At 35.4% G+C, this 13,917-nt stretch overlaps 1 protein-coding gene across 5 annotated transcripts in view; it reads right to left on the reverse strand.

The window, feature by feature from the left end:
* The window catches only part of LUZP2 (leucine zipper protein 2), a 505,584-nt gene that overhangs the window by 185,689 nt on the left and 305,978 nt on the right, over positions 1-13,917 (reverse strand). The gene's annotated exons all lie outside the window — the stretch shown is intronic.

A 13,917-nucleotide genomic window follows, 5' to 3' on the forward strand; every position in this document is an offset into this window, starting at 1 on the left:
ACAGAGACAGAGAAAAAGAAAGCATGGGGGAGGGGCAGAGACACAGGGAGAGAGAGAATTTCAAGCAGGTTCTGCACTGTCATCTTAAAGCATGACCAGGGCTCAAACTCACAAACTGTGAGATCATGACATGAGCCGAAGTCAATAGTTGAATGCTTACCTGCCTGAGCCACCCAGGCATCCCCCCTAAACTCTTCTTTACGTCTAATCTTAAGAGATAGTCTATTACTAACATTATAAGTTTCTTGAATAATTAAGATCATTCATTTTCTTTTTTTAAAGATACATACTATGGGATCTATTCTTTCTTTTAAAGAGTATGTACTGTGCATCTTGTTCTGGCTTCCTAAAGTGAGCTTGTGACGTTTTTCCAAAACTCCATCTTCAGAGATATCAATCTTATTTAAGATCCTAACTTTTCTCAAGAACAATGCCTACAGAAGTGACCCCATACAGATCACATGAATCCAATGCACTTTTCTATGTCAAACCTCTCCAGATAAAGTTTATATAATTGCTCTACCTTTTGAGTTTAAGAACTCAAACCATGAACTAGGCATTATGCCACAATGGTACAACACACATGAATAAGATGTTTTGCTCCTGAAGAGTTTCTACTGCCATAGATGATACAGAGAGAAAGGATACCAATATAACATGGTAAGTGCTAGGCACTCAGCCCCTTCATTTCCTCAATGTAAGAGAGTAACAACACAACAGTTGTGAGCACAGGTCTGGAAACAGACCTCTTGAGTTTGACTTGCAGCTTTACTTCTTATAAATAGCAAGACTTTAGACAGGTCACAAAGTTCCAGTTTATTCATATCTAAAATGGGGATAAATATAGTACCTACTTTTTAGAGTTGTGCATTTGGAATAATTTAATGGTTTTGTACCCTTCATAACAATATCTGACATATAATTAGCTTTCTATTAATATTAACTATTGCCATTTATTATTTTCTTGTGTCTTCTCTGTGTCATTCACTATAGCCAGAGCAGTGAGGTGAACTTGGCCTTGACCCTCAGTTGAGTTGCTATTATAAGCAAATAAATGGTCAATTACAATCTGGTGTGAGAAGTTTTAGGTTAGGAGAATTACAGGGACAGTGAAGTAAAGATATAAAAGGGAGCTTAACTCAAAAACAAGGAAGAAAAATGGGGCTAAAAATGATGGAAATTGATGAGGAGGAAGTAACCCCTGAGATAAAGCCTGAAGGCTATCAAAGTGTTTTAAATGAGAAAAAAAAAAAAAAAATCAACATTCATGTCATAAAAGTAGTTCTGCAACAGAACCAAATATACAGGCTTTACCTTCTTTTTAATTTTTTTCCTTTCAAAATGTATATTTAAATTATTTGAGAGGCTTTAATTATCATTGACCAAGTCAGATTTTTTTTTCCTACTGGGTTTGTTAATTATTGAGTCTTTAAATCTATTAAAACATTAATGCTACCCTATCTTCTATGAGAAATCTAATTCCCTCTAGGAAACACTAAAATGAGAAACACTTCAAATAATATGTAAGTTTCATCTATCCACAAGTATGTCTCCAAGAATTTTGTGTCTGCTGTTAACCCTAGGCTAATCAAATCACACGATCAAATCATGCTCACTTAGAATATCACGACATTCTCTTTTTAAAGGTGTCCCTCTAGGGGTGCCTGGGGGGCTCAGTGGGTTGAGTGGCTGGCTTCAGCTCAGGTTATGGTCTCGCAGTTCATGGGTTCGAGCCCCGTGTCGGGCTCTGTGCTGACAGCTCGGAGCCTGGAGCCTGCTTCCGATTCTGTGTCTCCCTCTCTCTAGCCCTCTCCCATTTGTGTTCTGTCTCTCTCGGTCTTTCAAAAATGAATAAATGTTAAAAAAAATTAAAAAAAAAATAAAGGTGGCCCTCCAGGGTGCCTGGGTGACCCAGTTGGTTAAGCATCCAACTCTTGATTTTAACTCAGGTCATGATCTCACGGTTTCTGAGTTCAAGCCCCGCCTCGGGTCTGCACTGGCAGCGTGGAGCCTGCTTGGGATTCTATCTCTCCCTCTCTCTGTCCCTTCCCCTCTTGTTCTCTCTCTCTCTCTTAAAATAAATAAATGAACTTAAAAAATTCTATTTAAAGGCATCCTTCCAATAAAGTAACATACGTGCTGTCTAAAATTCTAGGTGATCAGGTTCCTCTCTAGAAACTTTAACAACTGTCAAATACTCTTCTTTCATTTGGTTTGTAGTTTACCAATATTTCTCCTGATATATATGCGTTCATTCCAGTATCTACCTGCTTTAGGAGTGACCTCGTCACAGCAATGACTACCATCAATTAACGCTAAGATTCCAGCCTCACTTCTCTTTGTGCAACTAGAAGTACTTTCAAAGAGTGACTCTGAAATTTAAAAACGTTTCTTTGTAAAAGAAGAGCTGTGCTTCTTCCTACGTCCTACCTTTAAGATATTTTTCCCTACCCTGGAGCTTTACATTTACTTTACTTCCAGCCTTTGTGCTAAGGTCTTGCTAAACATTCTCTGCCCTTCCCCTTCCCCTTTCTTATTTTCATCCCCTTTCCATTCTTATTCCTTCATTTAATTTTTATTTGCTCTCTGAAACTGATTACTTAGCTGTATCTGCCTTCCTCGGCTTGTCTTTTCATAGGGAATAAAGTGGTTGGCAGTGCAGCTTTTTTTTTTTTTTTTTTTTTTTTTTTTTTCTCAGCAACCAGATAGCTCTTCCTAAAAGGAAACTAACAGGGCTTCATCATGCCAGAGCCTCCTTCTCTAAAAGACACAGGAGGATCTGTCAATACCCTTGTTCTCCCCCTCTGATTAGCTATTGGACCCCAGGGCCACTCATTGTCTGTCCTACCCACAGGATCTCAGCGTTCCATTTCCCTCCTATTTGTTGCTCTGTACAAATCTTAAGTCACAGACAACACACGGTAAACTAAAAAGAAGCTAAAAGTGAATTGACTCCTTTATGGCTCTCTTGACCCTGATGCCTACCCACAGTGTTTCCAGCCCAGCCTGAAGGTCTTTTGGCAGCTGCCTCTCCTCCAGCTCTGGCTTAGGGAAAACAAACACTGGCTTGACACTGAGACATCACAGTTTTGAATTTTGCTTTTTCATTTGTTCAGATTATGACACATTCAGAAGCTTATAAAAATATATCAATCTAAGCAAGAAGGGCAATATCAGAAGATAAATTTTTCTGCCACAGGGATGGTTATTGTGAAAAGTATCTGTAAGTAAGGCAGGAGATCAACAACTGGGATATCAATATTTTTTTCCAATTACTAATTCCGAATTATATTACATTTTCCCATTCTAAATCTCTCTCAATGGTGAATTTTTATATGCTCAATGGGGTAGTAAACATAGTAAACTTCTATAAAGGCCATTTAAAAACTACCTTAAATTACTCACAGAAGACTCTAGGCTGCTATTGGTCTTGAATATTAAAAACAAATCAATCATTCCATAAGGTTTATGCATTGTGATCAAAATGCCCTATCACGGTGAGAGATTAAAAAGTTAACATGACCTGGTAGAAAAGCAGAGGTGAAAAGTCATTATTAGATTCGGGTCTTGTGCTGAAGTGTTATCCCTTTGCCTTCTCCATGTTAAGTCATGAGGACATCACTCAACTATCATCCTAACTTTTCCTTCTTTAATTCTTTTCAATTTTTTCTTTCTTCCTTTTTTGTTTTGAATGTCCTAAAATTTGTAGAATTAGCATATTAAAGCCTATAAGTTGCGGTTCAATAGCACACTTGAAATGTCATTTCATTTGGTCCTGTCTCATGTATGGATCCCTGTGGATCCCTGTAGTTTAAAGTGTGGGAATCCATTTCTGTCCTTCTCTGATTGTACCTCACATTGACTGGTTATCCACAAAGCCTGGGTTTGGGTTTTAAAGATAGTTACTAAGGACTCTCCATAAGCCAGGTCTCTCAAACATAGACTAATAAATTAATGTAGATAAGAACCACTGGATTTTTTTTTTTTTTTTTTTTTTTTTTTTGCTGTTATAAATGCAGAGACTCAGATCCTATCATCAGAGACAGTGTTGATACCATTATAAGTCCTTGCATGTCTGGTTCCTACTTCCCTTGTCAGACTCATATTGTACCATGGTCCCAAACCCTTCCTGGGCTAGCCAAGCTGTCCTGCTATAATTTCTTTTGTCTGTTATGCTTACTCCTGTTTTAAGATCTTTGAATGTGCTGGTCCTTAAGAAAAACATGCTATGAATTATTTATCTCAGATCTGATTCCACTGCCAGAATGTAAGAACCATGTAGGCAAGAATTCTGCGCTGATTATTGTTGGTAATAAACAAGTAATATACAAAGTAATATTTTAGCTTTCCCAGTGACTTTTTAGTTTTTCTACAAATAAAATTGTAAAATAAAAAATATTTAAGTACTCTTGAACCTCAAGAAGGTAGAAATCTACCTAGTTTTTCTCAGTATAACCTGTGAGTTCTGACTCACTCTGCTTTGACAAGTTCCTAGCATATTCATACTCACTGGTGTTTAAATAGTACAAATCCAAGGTTCCTGACTTGAATATGCTAGATGGCATAAATTCATAAATTAATCATCCAATATTCCACATCATTTGTTTTAAAAGGTAATCAAACCCACCTAAGTATTTTTTTTTTGTATAATTGTATCCTTATTGGAGATTTTTATTAGTTTCCTAATTGAAAAAACAATGCCATTGTAAATATTATTAGGAGAATTCCATGTGATTTTGACATCCTCTTGTGAAGATATTATCCTCATGAGATAATATCCTCATGTCAAGATATTTTTAATATGCGGAGTTGCACATTATGGACTACTCACTTAAGCATCAATATCAGAAGTCTGTGGGGCCCAAAAGTGGAGATGTATCAGTTTTCAATAGTTCTTTTTTTAATGTTTATTTATTTTTGAGAGAGAGAGAAAGAATGAGCAGAGGAGGGGCAGAGAGGGAGGGAGACACAGAATCCTAACTAGGCCCCAGGCTCCAAGCTGTCAGCACAGAGCCTGACATGTGGCTCAACCTCATAAACCGCAACATCATGACCTGAGCCCAAGTCAGATGCTTAACCAAGTGAGCCACCCAGATGCCCCAGTTTTCAATAGTTCTACCTAAAATAATGCTATATTTCTTTGCTTTACATCTTACACTAAACCAGGTTGCCTGCTTAGAAAAGATTTTTCTCTTACTGCATTAAAATACTATTTACTATTCAATTACTAAAGAATTATGTCTATTCACTGCAGAAATACCTTCAGTGAAACTCCAGACCCTTCAGTTTATGGTCAAGTAGGTGTTTAGAGTAAGACAGTGAATACTGTAGTGGTAAATTGATTTGTCTTGTCCTATTATTAAAGTTTCTGTCAAGACACCAGCCATATGTTGAAGATGGTGTTAAAACTGGTAGAGGACTGAAAATGGGAAGAAGAAAAAAAAAGTTTAATACTCTCCTAGGAGAAGTTTTCTAGTATGCTGTGAATTTACAACTCTGAGGAGGACTCTCTATATATCACAGTGCGTGTCATCTGTATGACTTTTGACAGCAGAGGGATAGCATGATTTTCCAATTTACTGACAGTCAATTTAGTTTTCCTCTTCCTTTAAGTCAGCCCCAACTCTCAAAGGGACATAACTACTAAAACTACATTCAGAATCCATGAGAACGTAATTATAGAACACCAGTCTTGAGAGCTTAGTAACCCAATCCAAGATAGAATAAGACAGATAACAGAGATTTTCTAAATGTAATTAATTTATAATGAAGTTGTAAGCTGTAAACTATTTTTCTAAGAAACAATGAAAGTGGAATCTGCTCCAAAGTGTGTAGGAATTTTCTATAATATTGATCCCATTGAAGAGGGAGAGAAATTGGGGGCTAGCCTATGGGATTACTGTGGAATAAGTAGATAAGGAAACATCATTATTTTTTTAAACTCATGAACCTGGAATGAACCCCCACCTGAAGAAAATTTATAATTTTTTTCTTAAATATTCTGTTTATTCTTTGAGAAAATAAAAGACTCTACCCTTTTTGTCTTCAGATCCTACTTATGTTTTAGTGGAATCATTCTGATGGCTGACCTTTCAGTACCAAGGACAGTGTCAAGTGTGGTGCCTTTTAGAAGCAGAACCCTGCGCAGACACTCAAGACCAGACTGGATACAGTTTTCTGAGTGAGAAAATAGGGAGAGTGAAGATCAGGAGAGGGGAGGATGGGGACGAGAGGAAAACTGAGTACAATGTGATTGGGCTATCATTTTGGGGAAGTTGATGGAGCTATCAGGGTGATCTTGAGGGACTAGGACAATACAAATGGTCCCACTAAGTTATTGCCCTTAATGAGGTGAAGATGTAAATGGAATATACACTTTTCTCATACTTGATTTATCTAATAGAAATATTTAATGGAAACATTTCATTCTAATTTTTTACATTAGAGCCCACATTAGAATACACGAAAAAATTACATGACATTTTAGACTATTCCAAATAAAACATTCTGCACTGAATTCTATGTGTTTGTGTTTGTTGCTTTACACATGATTCCACATGTATGTGTTGGTGTGTCTTTCAAATATCAAATTTAACACAGTTTCACTGGATAAAACTGACATGAAATATAAAGCCTGTATTTTCATTAACCAAAAAAAAAATAACAAAATTTTTATTTTGGCATAAAATGTAAAACACTATAACTTCCTTTGTTAGTTTTATAATTAATAATTGAAGATGATTTGTTGTTCATTATGGCATTATGTATGAATACATAATAACGTTTGAAAGCACAAACTTCATATACTTGAACATCACAAAAAGCATTTTCTAAAATTTCTAAGAATCAGATAATTACATAAAAATATATTTAGAGCTTTTGAAGGAGAAAACTACAGGGGTTTGTAATTTATTCTATTTTCATCATATTATAAGACTTTAGAGTTGGAAGTAGACTCTACTTAAAGTAAGATGTGTTATTTTGTGACTTATTTCTTAGCACACTATTTCTAAAGAAAAAGTAACCACAACTCAGATCTTCTAAGCTGTTTTCCAGGGCACTTTCTCAAATATTACATGTCTTCTCTAAGAAAAATACCTCCAAGTCTTCTCTATCACAGTAAATGATACCACTCGTTTACTCATCCCCCAAAATTAGGAGAAATCATTGATTTATATCTATCTAAACATACCTCTATACCTTCAGTAACTACTATAGCCTTTTTATCTAGCATATGACCAATTCCCTCCATCTTCACTGTTGCTATCATAGCCTAAGTTACTGTCCTCTTCACTTGGAATATTGCAGAGGTCACCAACTTGGACCTATTGCTTCTGCTACTGACCCACTATAACTTATTCTTCACAAATGGGTATAATCATTTTGTTAATGCATATCTGGTTATACTACAGGACTACTTAAAATTCTATAATATTTCATTTTACACTTAATATAAGTCAAAACGTTTCTTTTTTCTATGATGTGTAAGACCCTGTATGATGCAAATCTTTCCCACTTCTCTGAGCACATCATCTTCAAACTACCTTTTTATTAATTTCTCTTTAGTTATAAAGGTATTCCTAAAACACACCATGACTGTTGCAATTCCAGTACCTTTAAATTTGCTTTCAATTCTTCCTGAGAACACTCATGTCCTACCCAAATTGTCATATGGCTGCTTCCTTCTCATTATTTAGGACTCAGCTAAAATGTTGTAGCATAGAGAAACCCACTTTGACAACTGGTCCCACTGATTATTCTGCATCATATAACCTGGCTATATTAACTTCACAGCATTTACTTCTACCTGAAATCCATGCCCCAAGATAAGCTCCAAGGTAACAAGGATACTGTCTGGCTAGTTCTTCACTGTTTTTCTAACTCTAGAAGAGTTCTTGACATGTACTGAAAGAAACAAAAAAAATACTTGTTGAATATATGTATGATTGTGACCATATCTGTACAACTAATGACAAATATTTCAAGTTTTGTTCACTTAACAAAAATAAGAGAGAAGAGGAGGATTTTGTAACATAAATTTTAAAGTCAACATATAGGAAAATAATAATTAAGGACAAATCAACAGTCTTAAAGCTACTAAAAAACCTCATTCACCCAAATACAGGGATTTATTTTTTTAATGTTTACCAATTTGTTTCTCAAAATGAATAAGCAGCAATATGGAGAAGTACCACCCTAGATTTAAATCCATCACTGGGTAGTAATGGGTCATGGAGGTAGACATGCTAAAATCCTTAAGAAAATTGGCATCCGTTGAATAAGAGCCATTAGAGCTGAGAAGCAACAATGCAGTATCAGCCACTTTGTGGGACTCAGAACAATAACCAACACAAAGAATGGGAAACCTATAAAGAGATACTCTGGTAATAACACCTACAACTAATACTCTTGAGTAAAATGTCATTTAAAGAAAACCTTTTACTCTGATGTAGTCCCACCTGTATATTTTTGCTTTTGTTGCTTATGCTTTCCATGCCAGATGCAAGAAATCATTCTCAAGACCAATGCCAAAATGTTTTCCCCTATGATTTCTCATAGGAGCTTTACACTTTGTGTCTTACATTTAAGTCTTTCATCCATTTTGAGTTTCTTTTTGTGTATGGTGTAGGTAGTGATCTAATTTTATTATTTTGCAGGAGGATATATAGTTTTCCCAAAGTTATTTGTTGAAGAGACTATGTTTTTTTTCCATCATGTATTCTTGTTCCCTTGTTGAACATCACTTGACTATGTATGATTTTCATTCTGGGATCTCTATTTTGTTCCCTTGGTCTATATGCCTGTCTTTATACTGGTGCCATATTGTTTTAGATACTGTAACTTCTATACAGCAAAGGAAACAATGAATAGAATGAAAAAAGAATAAAACAACTTAAGGAAGGGGAAGAAAAAAACTTGCAAGCCATATATCTATCTGATAAAGGGTTAGTATCCAAAATCTATAAAAAAACTCAACATCAGAGAAGCAAATAATCTAATTTAAAATTTGGTAATAGACCTAAATAGACTTTTTCCCCCAAATAAGACATACAAATGACCAATAGTTATATGCAAAAATTCTCAACATCACTAGTCATCAGGGAGATGCAAATCAAAACCACAATGAGATATCACTCACACCAGCCAGGGTGGCTGTTATCAAAAACAAACAAACAAAAGATAACAAATGTTGGTGAGAATGTGGAAAATTTGGAACTCTTCTACACTGCTGGTGGGAATGTAAAATGGTGTAGTTGCTATGACAGTATGGATGTTCTTCACAAAATTAAAAATAGAAGCACCATATGGTCCAGCAATCTCAATGTGGATATATATACAAGATAATTGGAAGTCAGGATCTCAAAGATATATCTGCATTGCCATGATTGATCATTCCAGTACTATTCACAATAGCCGAGTTGTGGAAACAACTTGGTCATGGATAGATGAATGGATAGATAAAAGAAATCAGTATTATATACATTCAATGGGATATTATTCAACTTTTAAAAAAAAAGGGAATTCTGCCATTTGCAACAACATGGATGAAACTGAAGGGCATTTTGGTAAGTGATATTAGCCAGTCACAGAAAGAAAATACTAGATAAGTCTACTTATAGGAGGCATTTAATGCAATCAAACTCATGGAAGCAGAGACTAGAAACTGGTTACAAGGGGCTGTGTGGTTAGGGAGAAATGAGGAGCTGTTGATCAATGAATAGGGATACAGTTTCAGTATGCACAATGAGTTAAATCTAAGAATCTACTGTATAGCATAGGGCCTATAGTCAACAATATTGTATGCTGCACTTAGAAAGTTCAGAGGGTAGATATGTTAAATATTTTTGCTACCATAAGCAAAGGAGGTCACAAGGAAAGTTAAGATGATGGATGTGTCTGCTACTTCTATAGTGAAAATGGTTTAATCAAATTGTACACATTATGTATTTGCAGTTATTTGTATATCAATTACACCTCAATAAAGCTTCTTTAAAAATAGAGGAAAAGGGGCACCTGGGTGGCTCAATCTGTTAAGCATCTGACTTCAGCTCAGGTCATGATCTCACAGTTCATGAGTTCAAGCCCCACATCCGGCTCTGTGCTGACAGCATGAAGCCTGGAGCCCACTTCAAGTTCTGTTTCTCCCTCTCTCTCTGCCCCTCCCCTGCCCCTGCTCACACACTCTCTCTCTCTCTAAAATAAACATTAAAGATTTTTTTTCATAAAAAAATAGAGGAAAAAATAGAAAGCCTTTCACCTAATATGTACATACATGCACACAAACACACCCACTCCTGTGATAAGAATATGTCAGAAAAAGATATGAGTAAAAATATGCAAGAAGAAACCTAAGTGAGAATGTATGACATATATGCTGCTCAGAAGGCTAAAAACAGTGACAAAAACTTGTTAGGCTCCATTCAAATCAGGACAGGAGAAAAATGGGGCCAATGTTAAATATTACCAGATGAAGGAAACAAAAAAGAAAGACAATCATAATTTGACTTCAGATTTCTATAGCAGAGGAAATAATCTTTCAACAGATAAATAATATCCACTGAGGGTCTGCTCCATTCTACACTGTGTGAAGCACTTCATGCAATGCTTTTGCATTCAATCCTCATGATAACCCTATAAAGGACATATCCTATCCCAATTATTCAAAGAAAAAAAAAAAAAACAATGGTGAGATACTAAGTAATCTGTCAATAGTCATACAAAAAACTCACAATATGTAAACAGAAGTGACTCCAGAATTTACATTCTATTTTGTTATTAATATTAAATCATAAGCATTCAAATATCTCTATTGACATTGTTGGTATTAATGTTATTTTTAATATGAGCTAGGCAGTGAAAATTTTTGGAAGGCTTACAATCAGCTACACTTCTCTGCAACTCACCTGTACTTATCATCATTATTTTTTATAATATTTAAAAAAATATATTTATTTATTTTAAGAGTGAGAGAATGAGACATGAGGGAGGGGCAGAGAGAGGACAAAGAGAGAATCCCAAGCAGACTCCACACTGTTAGAGCAGAGCTCAATGAGGGGCTTGAACTCATGAACCATTAGATCATGACCTGAGCTGAAATCAAGAGTTGGACGTTAACTGACTGAGCCACCCAGGTGCCCCTATTTACTATCATTGTTTAAAAATTATTTTCATATTGTCCATTCAAGAAACCTGAAAATATGCTCTTTAACCCTTACAGGCAGCTTAAAAAAAAAAACACCTGAAAATGTATAAGGAGATAATCTTCAAAGTTTTAGGATAGTACTGGAAGGTTTGTTTTTGTTGTTGTTGTTTTGTTTTGTTTTTTCCAAGAAGACCAGTAGCAAATAGAAGGCCACCAACCAGCCAGGTTCAACTGCAAAAAACATCATAAGGTTATTCATAATAGGTGAAAGATAAAGGTAAGATCCCAGCTTAATGTCAGATGAGGTGGGAATGAAGTTGATAAAATAGTTAATAGTATCTTGAATTAATGAGTCAGTGGTTAGAACTGAAAATTCTCTTGATATAATTGTCTGCAGACAGCATCTGGAAAACTGGAGTAAAACACATATTTATACATACACTCGTTCATTCTACAAGAAGCTATTGAATATGTACTGGGTTCCAGGTTCTTGTTTAGTGTTGGGAAATGTGTACATTTGTGGATGCCACTCCACACAAAAAATGCCAATTACTGCAATAGGACAATGAACTAGCCAAATAATTGGTAACTAATCTACCTCACAAGAGTAGAAAACAGGTACACAAAACAATCTATATGCTGTGTTGTATCTGCTTTTTAAATATTTCTGATTTTTGAGACATATCTTCCTTTAAAAAGAGAAAGTGCTTGGTGTTTTTTGTTTTTGTTTTTTACCAATCATTATTCCTACAACACTGTTTTAAAGGTATTTCAAGGTCATCTACACACTGATTTGTTATTTTACAAATCCATTTATGAGCTGCAAAGTGGACATAAATCTGATTGTCCATATCTGTTACCTAGGCTTAGAATTTCCACTGAAGTTAATGTTAATTGCTGAATTTCAAAAATTCCTTCTGTCATAGAAGAAGAAAGATCTGAAGAGATTTTAAGAAATAGGTTGGTTTGGGTGACTTCTAGGATCTTCTTAATATCCTATGCCTCTCATAACATCAGACTTCCTCATCTTAAGCTTATTATATATGTATGTATGTATGTATGTATGTATGTATGTATGTATGTATGTATGTATTTAGAGTGGAGAACATGAGTAAGGGGAGGGGCAGAGAGTGGGAGAGACAGAATCCTAAGCAGGTTCCGTGCTGTGAGGGCAGACCTCGACTTGGGGCTCAAACTCACAAACCAAACCCTGAGATCATGACCTTAGCTGAGATAAGATGTGGATGCCCAATGGGCTGAGCCACCCAGGTGTCCCCGAATTGCTCATCTTACTATATGTCCTCTGGTCTTGGATTATGACACACTGCCCAGGCATGTGTTTAAGCCATCTCTAGATGGTTCTTGTCTCCATCTTTTCCCACATTACCTTATCCAATCAGTCACCAAAGTCATCTTGGAAGTGATTTTTTAAATCCTTATTTTTTTTACTAATCCCATTGCCAATCCCCTACATTTCATTTTTAGTCAGGTCTTGTTCCTATTTCTTTTCTGCCTAATGCACTCTCCTACATGGATATGAAATTACCCTTCCAAGAACACTTTGAACCTGCCCCCTCTGCCAACACACACGACACCCTATGTGTCACTGAACCTATCATGTATTTTCACTTATCCATAGTGTCTGACATGTTATTTTCTGCTGTTTCTTTTCAGACTCTGCCAAATAATCTCCTGTGCATGCCCATGATATACTTCTAATGCCACCTTCCAGATGAAACTTTCTCTAAAGTCCACAGGTCAATTGTTCTCTTGCCACTGTGTGCATTCACTTATTACAATAGTTTCCATGCTTTAATAGGCTTCTTTGTCTCTCTAGGTTGAAAGTTCCTTGAGGACACAAACTGTTACTTTACTTGCATTTATCAAACACTCAATAAATGTCAAATGAGGGAATTATTTCCAATCTCACTCTCGGCTACCATGACTGCATCAAACAGCTTTCCTGTTCACTCAATAAAATGTATGTGTAATTTTTATTTAACACTCATCAAAGGAAGAAAGGAATTGTCACTCTTATTTTTCTATATGTAATATTTTCTGCTCATATTTTGTTTTAGAGTAAAAAAAAGAGCTTCTTTGTGAAAAATACTACTATAGAAACACCTAGATGTTAAACAACTGTACAACTTAATTTTTTTGTATATTATTGCTTACTAAAAAAAGTACCCATTCCCTTGTCAGTCATTGTAAAGGAGAAAAAAGAAAACAACAACAACAACAAAACAAAACAAAATAAAACATGTCTCTGATGAATGTGAGAAGGGAAAATCTAGCTTCCAGGCAGGTGATATGAATTAAATTAACAGACAGAATCACATTATATACCACGAATGTCTGAAGTTCTATAAGATATAAAATGTGAAAAGTAATTCAAAATGGTGAATTGGCAAAGCACTCAAGATAAAATACAAACAAACAAAAATCCATAAAAACCCCCAAATAGAAAAGTTTTAAAATTCAGGCATTATTATAAATGGAGACTCCCAAAAGAGTTTCTGGGCATATATGCCAATAGTTACATAAGTGACTAAGCTGTCCATATATTCCAGGTATATAGTGTTTGGATATTTGAAGGCAGAAGTAGCTATTCATCCACAATCCACTATAGGGGCATTTTTTCCGAGACAAAAATTGAAACCCTGTCATTTTCCCACTTGTCTCCCCAAGGTCTTCCTATTATATATGTGTGTGTGTGTATGTGTATATATGTGTGTGTGTGTATATATATATATATATATATATATATATATATA

This window comes from Puma concolor, chromosome D1 (assembly GCF_028749965.1).
Source record: "Puma concolor isolate L17-30 chromosome D1, mPumCon1.1.hap2, whole genome shotgun sequence".
Taxonomy (NCBI): Eukaryota; Metazoa; Chordata; class Mammalia; order Carnivora; family Felidae; genus Puma; species Puma concolor.